Source organism: Corvus cornix, chromosome 6 (genome assembly GCF_000738735.6).
Source record: "Corvus cornix cornix isolate S_Up_H32 chromosome 6, ASM73873v5, whole genome shotgun sequence".
Lineage (NCBI taxonomy): Eukaryota > Metazoa > Chordata > Aves > Passeriformes > Corvidae > Corvus > Corvus cornix.
The window spans coordinates 33327099-33336720 of NC_046336.1; positions in this window are offsets into that span (position 1 = coordinate 33327099).

Below are 9622 nucleotides of genomic sequence, written 5' to 3' on the forward strand. Positions count from 1 at the left end.
TCCTGCACTCTCCCAAAATGGAGGAGACCGCATGGCACAGCCAACCTTTTTTCCTTCTTCTTCCCACAACCCTCTTCTCCTCCCTCCTCCTCACCCTTTCCTGGCCCCGCCCCCTCCTAACGTGACGACTGTGAGCTCCTCCTTCACATCGGGTACCATCCCCTGCGTCGGGAGTCCCCGCCTTTCCCATGGCCACTCCTCTTTGTCCTCAGCCCCCGCCTACCGGGAGGAGCCTTCTGGTTCCCACGCCTCATCTTCCGGTTCCCACGCTGTGGAAACCGGAACCGACACCATCTTGAACCCGGAACCGGGAGCCTCCTCCGGTCCCTTCACCGCTCCGGTTACTTATAGCCGAGCTGGCGGCAACCCCCACTTGGAAACCCTTTGACATGCTGGGCTCAAAGACTCTGTAAAGCCAGACGGAGTTTGGGAGGGAGAGTCCATATTTCCGGAATCTCCTGCGGGCCACCCTCACTAATACAGTGTTGGTCCCAGCAGACCTCCAAAGCATTTTTTCCTGCTTGCTTTCTCCAGCCGAATTCGAGTTGTGGGATGATGGGTGGAGAAAGCAACTAAGAGAGGTCCTCCCAATCCTGTTGCAAGACCCTAATAACGCAGGGGTTTCCATGGACCACCTTACCGGTGAGGGGTTGCTTGCCAAGCCACAAGACCAGGCCCGAAACACCCCAGAGCCGGTCTTAAATGCTGTTAAACATGCGGCGGAGCAAGCATTTTTAATGATGCCCCCTAAATCGGCGCCTCTACTAAATTTTACTGAAATTCGGCAACTCCCAAATGAGCCATTTATTGACTTTACTGACAAATTAAAATTAGTGGTGGAGAAGCAAGTGGAAGATACAAGAATTAGAGAAAGCATAATCACTCAAATAGCAAAAGCTAATGCAAATGAACCTTGTAAGAGAGTGATTATGAGCCTTCCACTTGATCCTCCACCAACGCTAAAGCAAATGATTCGACACTGCACAACCTTAGTTCCAATTGACCAACCAAATTTAAAAACGAGGGGGAATGTGGTAGGAGCTGCGGGTGCCGCTGAGGCAACGGCACCTCAGGACAAGAGGATGACAAACAGAACCTGGACTTGTCATAGATGTGGCAAACCAGGACATATGGCCCGGAACTGCAGAGCTCCAGCCCCAATTAATCAAAGTTCCCGAGCTGTTTCCCCAGGGCAAGTAGCATCGCCCACTCCCATGGAGGTACAGCTGGGAAACTGAGGACCCAGCGCGGATCTGCAGCCCCATGTGATGACATAAATAAAGAAGCCATGACCAGAAAAACTGTGACTACCGCTACTGCAACCACGATGGGCTCCATCACACCCCAACGGGTCCCCGTCAGTTGCGAAGGACTGAAAGACTGCTGCTTGTTTATTATAGGAGACACCACGCGTACACCACCAGAGATCTCAATAACACCAGAGATCGTCCAAGTAGGGTCACAAGGACTCTTTACAATTAACATACAATGTATTAACCCACCTTTCTTTCTCGCAGCTGGCCAGGTTCTCACCCAGGCCATCCTCATGCCTAGAAGTTCACCAGAAAACTACAACCCATCTATCCTTTGGGCTGAGGTGGTAAGTAATAAGCCGATGCTAAGCTGCAAGATTTCATGCCAGGGCTCGGACATCAGCCTAGCAGGGATGATGGACATGGGGGCAGATGTGATGGTCATCGCCTCCAACAACTGGCCATCACATTGGGGGTTGCAACTGGCAGAAGGTATTGTTACAGGTGTGGGAGGATCCGTGGCTGCCCAGAGAAGCAGGACGCATGTCCAGATTGAGGGTCCAGAGGGGCGGATTGCAACAGTCCGTCCATTTGTTATTGACTCTGGGTTTACATTGTGGGGCAGGGATCTCATGTCTCAGTGGGGAGCCCGGGTTGAGATCCCATCTCAACCCCGGGATTTTTAGTAGGGGCCACTGTGGAGCACCCCACTCAGAAATTGAATTGGCTCACAGATAAAAAGGTCTGGGTGGACCAGTGGGCTTTAAAAAGACACCAATTGAGAGCGCTCACTGCACTCGTGGAGGAGCAGCTGGGGAAGGGGAACATTGAGCCTTCCAACAGCGCTTGGAACTCCCCGGTCTTTGTGATCCGGAAGCCGGGGACAGACAAGTGGAGACTCCTTCACGACCTGCGGAAAATTAACGAGGTCATTGAGGACATGGGACCCCTGCAGCCCGGAATGCCATCACCCTCTATGCTCCCTAGGCAGTGGAAGCTAGCAGTCATAGACATCAAGGACTGCTTCTTCCATATCCCCCTGCATCCGGACGATGCACCCCGGTTTGCCTTCTCGGTGCCTTCCCTCAACCGAGAGGCTCCCATGCAGCGCTACCACTGGCGAGTTCTGCTGCAAGGCATGAAAAACTCGCCCACCATCTGCCAGTGGTATGTCACTCGCATTCTGTCCCCTGTCCGGAAAAGAGCAGCTAGAGCTGTGATCCTACATTACATGGAACGATGTTTTGGTGTGTGCGCCCACACAGCAGTATTTGGACTGGACTCTGGGGGAGGTAATCAGGGCTTTAGAGGCCGATGGATTCGAAATCCATCCCGAGAAGGTCCAGAAGACCTCACCTTTTAAATATTTAGGACTAAAAATAGAGGAGCAGATGGTGGTGCCCCAACTGTTAAAGATCAATGATAACCCCAAGACTCTGCAGGAACTCCATCAACTCTGCAGATCCATCAACTGGGTGAGGCAGCTCCTGGGACTGACGACTGAGGACCTTGCCCCTCTGTTCAACCTGCTTCATGGGAACGAGGATCTCAAATCCCCGAGGTGGTTGACAGAAGAGGCAAGAAACTCCCTCATCAAGGTCCAAAAGGTGCTGTCATCTCGCCAAGCCCATTGTTATGCCCAGGTCTGCCCTTTCAGTTTATAATGTTGGGGAAAATGCCATACCTCCATGGGCTGGTTTTCCAGTGGGACAAAGTGCAGAGGGATCCCCTTCTGATTATTGAGTGGGTTTTCCTGTCACACCAGCCATCCAAAAGTATTACCACGCCACAGGAGCTCATGGCTCATTTGGTGATAAAGGCTAGGTCTCACCCTCATACCCTTGCAGGGTATGATTTCACATGTGTTTACCTGCCACTAACCACCAATGCACTCGACCATCTCCTTCAAAACAACAATCATCTCCAGTTTGCCTTTGATAGTTATAAGGGACAAATATCGGCTCACAACCCAAAACACAAATTGTTCAATTCGGCCGTTAAATTAATTCCAAAAGAAATTCAGAGTCGTGAACCCCTCAATGCCCTGACAATCTTTACGGATGGTTCTGGGGCATCTCACAAGTCTGTCATCACTTGGAGGAATCCTTGCACTCAGAAGTGGGAGTCTGATGTGTAGGTGGTCAAAGGATCACCGGAGGTTGCAGAGCTTGCTGCAGTGGTCAGAGCATTTGAGCGGTTCAACGAACCTTTTAATTTGGTAACAGATTCCGCATATGTAGCAGGAGTGGTGTCCAGAGCAGAAAGAGCATCGCTCAGAGAGGTGGAGAATCCAAAAATCTATAACTTGCTTTCGAAGCTAATTCAAATTGTCTCCCACCAAAAGCAACCCTTTTACGTAATGCATGTGAGGTCACACACTGACCTGCCAGGATTTATTGCCAAAGGGAACAGGAGAGCAGATGCCCTAGCGATGCAGATCGAGTTAGCAAATCTGCCTAACAGATTCCAGCAAGCCCGGCTGAGCCATGCAATGTTCCATCAAAATGCTCCAGCTCTCATTTGAATGTTCCACCTCACCAGAGACCAGGCGAAAGCCATTGTGGCGACATGCCCCAACTGCCAAAAACATCAGCTTCCATCATTAGGTCAGGGGGTTAACCCCCGAAGCCTGGGCAGTTGTGAGGTGTGGCAAACAGATGTCACCCACTTCCCCCAATTTGGCCGCCAGAAATATATTAATGTTTCAGTGGATACCTTTTCTGGTGCAACCTTTGCCTCAGCTCACTGTGGGGAGAGGGCCAAAGATGTCATCAACCACCTAGTCCAGGCCTTCGCTGTGTTGGGGACACCAAATAAATTAAAAACTGACAATGGCCCTGCATACACCTCTGCGGAGTTAAACAGATTAATGAGTGAGTGGGGTGTGGATCACATCACTGGCATCCCTCACTCGCCCACAGGCCAAGCCATCATAGAGAGGAAACATCAAACACTAAAAAGACTGCTAGAACAACAAAAGGGTGGCAATGAGATCGCTGCCCCCATCATAAGACTGTCCAAAGCATTGTTCACTTTGAACTTTTTAAACTGTTCCTATGAGGAACCTGATCCTCCCATCCTGAGACACTTCACAAACTCTGCCAAACATAAACTGACTGAGAGACCTGAGGTCCTAATAAAAGACCCTGATACTTTACAAATACATGGCCCATACCCCCTAGTCACCCAGGGTAGAGGCTATGGGTATGTTTCCACCCCAGCGGGTCCAAGACGGATCCCTGGAAAGTGGATCAAACCTTTTTTAACAAAGACTTCAAAACCAAAGCAGCCTGAAAACGCGGTAGCAACTGCCTGGAAAAGGAGGAGAAACAAGACCTCCTGAATAAACAAGATATTCTCCTCCCAGGCTGCAAAGACAAACATTCCCTTTCCCACCTTCCCTAATGTGTTTCCCTCCCCTAAGTGGCCCTTTGTTTTATTTGAAAGAGGGGGAGTCTAAGGGAACCATAACTTAATGATTGTTCTGTTTATGTTTATCTCATTTATATGTTGTTCTGCTTTTCTTTAGTTAAAGCCCTTACAAGATGGTGAACCCTGTGTTGCTTTACTATCTACTGCTGCCACTTCTCCCAGGTCAACACCAGCAAAGCAAAGCGTGGATCATCCCGCAGCCACAACACAACGTGTGGGTGACTCTAGCAAAAGCCCTCAATCAGTCTGGGCTGTGTCTAGGCATGGGCGGGGCGAAGGATCCCATGTTGACCTGCCTTATTGGCATTCCCTTGCATGCTGAGGAGTTTGTTGCTTACACCCACGATACACATATCCTCCAGCCTCACCGTTGGGACCGATGGATGTGGAAACTCCCGACAGACATTCCAATGCCCCAAGAGTTACATCTGCAGGGGTCTGCTGGAGCAGCTTACTGCTTCGATTCCCTTTACAGCAAGCCAAGGCATCAGTTCCAGGTTAGCCCTTACAATAAAATCTATAAAAAGGGCTGGTGCCAAAAAATGGCCCTGTCGGTTTCCAGATCCATTGGCCACAACAAGGTGTTGCTGGATGGATTGTTTTTGATCTGTGGGGACCGAGTGTGGAACGGAATCCCGCCCTACCTTACCAGGGGACCCTGCACTTTGGGGCGACTGACCACCCTTACCCCTGACAGGGCTCAGCTCCTCAAATGGCATCAATCTGTTAATCAGGCATGAACCAAACGATCCATCCAAAAAATGTCAGATGATTGTGATGATTCGGTTGTTAATTGGCCTCACTCCAAATGGGTTGTGGTCTCAATTTTCCTGCCATGGGTGGCGGCAGCCAAAGCCCTTGGGGAGCTTGAGCAAATTTCTTGTTGGCTTGGAAAAAATGCCCAAGCCACGTCCTCCGCCCTCAGCAAATTTTTATCTGAGGAGGAGAAAACAAGGCAGGCGACGCTGCAAAACCGAGCAGCGATTGATTTCCTTCTTCTCACCCATGGTCACAGCTGCGAGGAATTTGAGGGACTCTGTTGTATGGACCTGTCCGCCAAAGGCAATTCCATCCAAGCCAAGATACATGAAATACAACAGCAAGTACAAAATCTACAAGTGGAAGACAGGACTGGTTCAGCAATTTATTTTCTGCTTCCACCTCCCCTTCATCCACGTGGAGCTTCAGCAGCTGGGTCCCATCAGTGATAAAGGACATTTTATGGATTTTGTTCACAATTTTTCTGATTTTATTAGCCCTTCCTGTTTTTAAGTATTTGATTTTAAAAACCCTTAAACCCTCCCTTCCTTTTCAATGTAATAAAAAAGGGGGAGATGTTGGCGTGGCTCAGCCTGCTCTCGGGCTGAAATCATCAAATGTCAGTCAAACCAGGGCCATCCACTGGGTGGATTTCACCACCCAGGACAGTGGATCGGAAGGCAGACCAGACGAGTTCACTGAGATCTAGGTTACCTCCCCCTGGGTGGCTCCCAATCTTAAGTTACCTCCCCCTGTTCCAGAAAGTTCTCCCTTTCTTAGTTATTAATTGGTTCCCTGTTGTGACTCCTGCCTCCCTGTTTTCCCCATTTGTTCTGAAAAATTGTATCCTCCCCTCTGCTTGTACCCCATTGGTTGTTTTCTCTTTCCCCGCCTTGCTCCACCCCCCCATAAAAGGGTGTGCCCGCTTCTTCTTGAGGCTTTTCTCTGGTCCCTGGACCCTCCCGCAAATAAACCTGTTGGAACCCACACCAGAAGCCCCTCCTGCCTTCTTTGCTTTCCGGACTAACGCCAGCCTAATCCATCGGCCGCCCGACGTGCTTCCTCTGAGGAGGAGCCAGCGCACGCATCTATCTCACGCCTATTCCACTGAGCCGTCCAGCGAGGACGTTGTGGAGGCTAACGCTGTGTCCCCTCTGCCCGAGGGCATGCTGAGGCTTGTGATTACAAGTTGCGTTAGGTGATATCTGTTCCAAACATCGGCGTGCCTTCCATCAGCATTCCTGGGAATGCTGGCTGCTGGAAGTAGAAGTAGAGGTAGCTAAGAAAGGAAGTCCTTTGCTCAGCTGTTCTGAGCTTGTGTCCTTATGTTCAAGTCCTAGAACTGATGCTACCAAATCATCATATTTCTCAATAAATTCAGTCACAAATGGATGTCAGAGGAACAGGCACGTATTTGGCTGTTAATGCTGAAGTTAGTGTCATGGGTTAGCTAGCATAGTCTCGGAAGTAATGTTCTTGCAAGGGAGTGCTTACAGCTTTCCCCATAACCTGACAGAACCTATCAGCTGGCCAGTTTGAATATGGACAATTCTTTGAGCCACTTAAAATTGTGACCGCCTCTGTGATACACACTTAAGAATAGACAACCCCCCCCCCACTCCCAGCTTCTCTCTCTCGTTTCCGGTGCTGGGACAGGTGGCTGCGGGCCCTGTGCGGGGGGCCAGTGGGCCCGGCCCAGGCCCTGCTTGGGCCAGGCTGGGCTGGGTCACGGCCATCCTGGAGCCAATGGGCCCTGTTCCACTGGCGGAAACGGCCCCCCCACCCCCCAGCAGGGCTGTGGGCAGCCAGAGCGGCTCGGCTTCCCCCCTCCTCCACTGCGGCCAAGGCCAAGACTTCAGCTAAAGCTGAACTGCTGTCTGGCAGAGGTCATGTGACCCACAGTGATAAGTCACATTCCATCTGCAAGGCCGAGGTGAGATTAACCCTTTTATTACTGTGAAGAGCTAAAAACCTGAGGGAAGAGAAAGAGGAGATGCTTAAAGCTGAAAGTCTGTTGTGAAGCTGATATATCAGAGTATCCCATTGTAATTTCATGAAGATATGGGGGTGGAGTGTTCAACTTGTAAGCAAAAGCACCTGCACTGAGATAGGCAGATGCTGATGCAGCTGTAATTTCATGAGAAGTTTGGACAGGGAGAGATGGAAGCGATGAAGACTTTGGCTCCAAATGGGAAAGGAGAAAACCTCAGTTCCTAGAGATGCTCCCAGAGATAGTCCTAAAGATGAAGATGAAGAAGACCCTTTGCTCCCAGGGAAGGAGAAGGGCCTCTGTTCTTAGAGATGAAATGCTCCCAGAGATGGGTGAAGAGAACTTTTTTTTCTGAACAGCTCAACCTTAAAATTGTACCCCAAAAACCTTCAAGAGTAGACCCTCGAAGGCAGTTGTGGGAAAACCTGCAAGTCGGGGCAGAAGGGACTCACATGAGAGCAGAGAGACTCCTCCTCTTCCTAAATGGACTGAACAAAGTTATTTGGAAGTGGGCGGCTGTCTCGTTATAATACTGTTTTCATAGCATAAGCAAGAGAGCCTCTTCTTCCTAAATGGACTGAACAAGGTGATTATGGAAGTGGTAAACAGACTGAACATCTTAAGGGTTGTCTTTTTACATTGTCAGTGGGAGAAGGGAGGGAGGTGGGGGGAGGAGAAGAGTTCTGAAGGTGTAGTATAATTTTCTTCTTCTTCTTTTAAGTCCATTAATAAACTTCTTTATATTCATTCAAGTTTGGTGCCTGCTTTGCATTTCTCCTAATTCTTATCTCACAGAAGGTAAGCAGTAATGAGTATTTTAGACCAAACCACTACACTAAATTTGTGTTTCTGCCCGGTTCAAATGGAACCCGCTACAGTTAGTGTTCTGCATTTTATCTGATTCAGATTCCTACACATGTAGGAAAAAAATAGGCATAATAAGGTGTGTAGAAAAAAAGAAGAAATGATGTTTCAAAGCTGCTGTAGTCTGCAATCAGTTGGAATGCATTTAAATACAGCAGCTAAAGAGAGGTGTTAAGAAAACATTTTTGCCCCCTCTGCCTTGACAGCCTTGACCATAAATGCTTTGTGCTCATGCTTAATAGTTCTGGGAGCAGGATGCTCTCTAAGATATGCTTTGTCTGCTGCAGTAATGGGAAACGTGTTCCCTTAGCATCTCTGCCAGATGTTGGCAAGCACTCAGGGACCATAACCTTGTCCCTACTGCTTGGGCATGCTGCCACTCCTGCATGCTACCAACTTGTACAGTTTTCAGGCTGACTGAGAATAGTACGTAGGTTTTGAATATTTTTAGTTTGCTCCCGGTTTCACTTGACCAAGGCTGCCTAAACAAGTGTCATCACACCAGGACAGATGGTCTTAGCTTGATGGTACTGCTTGCATGGTAGAACTTCTTTTCCCTTAGACCTTCTTAAACTGATGCTGAAATAGCTAACAGTGTTCATCTGACAGTTTCCCTGAAGCAGCAACTCTATGTGAGATACCATTCTGCTCAGACCTTCCTGCAAGGATTTGTGGGCTAATGAGACTTTGAGGAAGCTCCAGGCTGCATTCCTATTATTATCTTCAAGCCAGTATAGTGAGTTCATTTGTTTCTACTTCCTAACAACTTAGTTGGAAGGATAAAAGTTTGGCTTCTTTCATTGTTCTCCTCCCCACAGGCTTATGTTGGAGATGCAAGCCTCCTGCTGCCATCCTCCCTCTCCTCCTTTACCTTGCCACGTTTTTCATAATGACTGAATATGCTTATTCCATGTCTTTCATCTCCCAGAAGTTCCCTTGAAATGCTCCTTGAGTCTTGTGAATGAATGGAGAAGGTAGGGAACTGAATTCCAGATTTGTTACCTGTAATTGGAACTAATGAGAACTAAGTATCACAGGAGAGATGATGACAGTCTTTGTGTGTATCAGTTATAAGCCTGACCTTTTCTGAGGGCTTTTGTAAAGCAGTTATTAGTTTCCTTTGTGTATAGCACCAATAGCTGTAACGCAGTCATGCAGAAAAGCGTGAGCTGAAAAAAATCTTTCTCCCTCAGAGAAATTTCTTTTTCAATACACCAGCATTTAGGTTTTCTTCTAGATAGTAAGGTTTGTAACATACATAATAAGTTTTCAATTGCACCTCAGCCACCTGTGTTGATTTATCGGCAGGGAGAAAGGGAAAGCT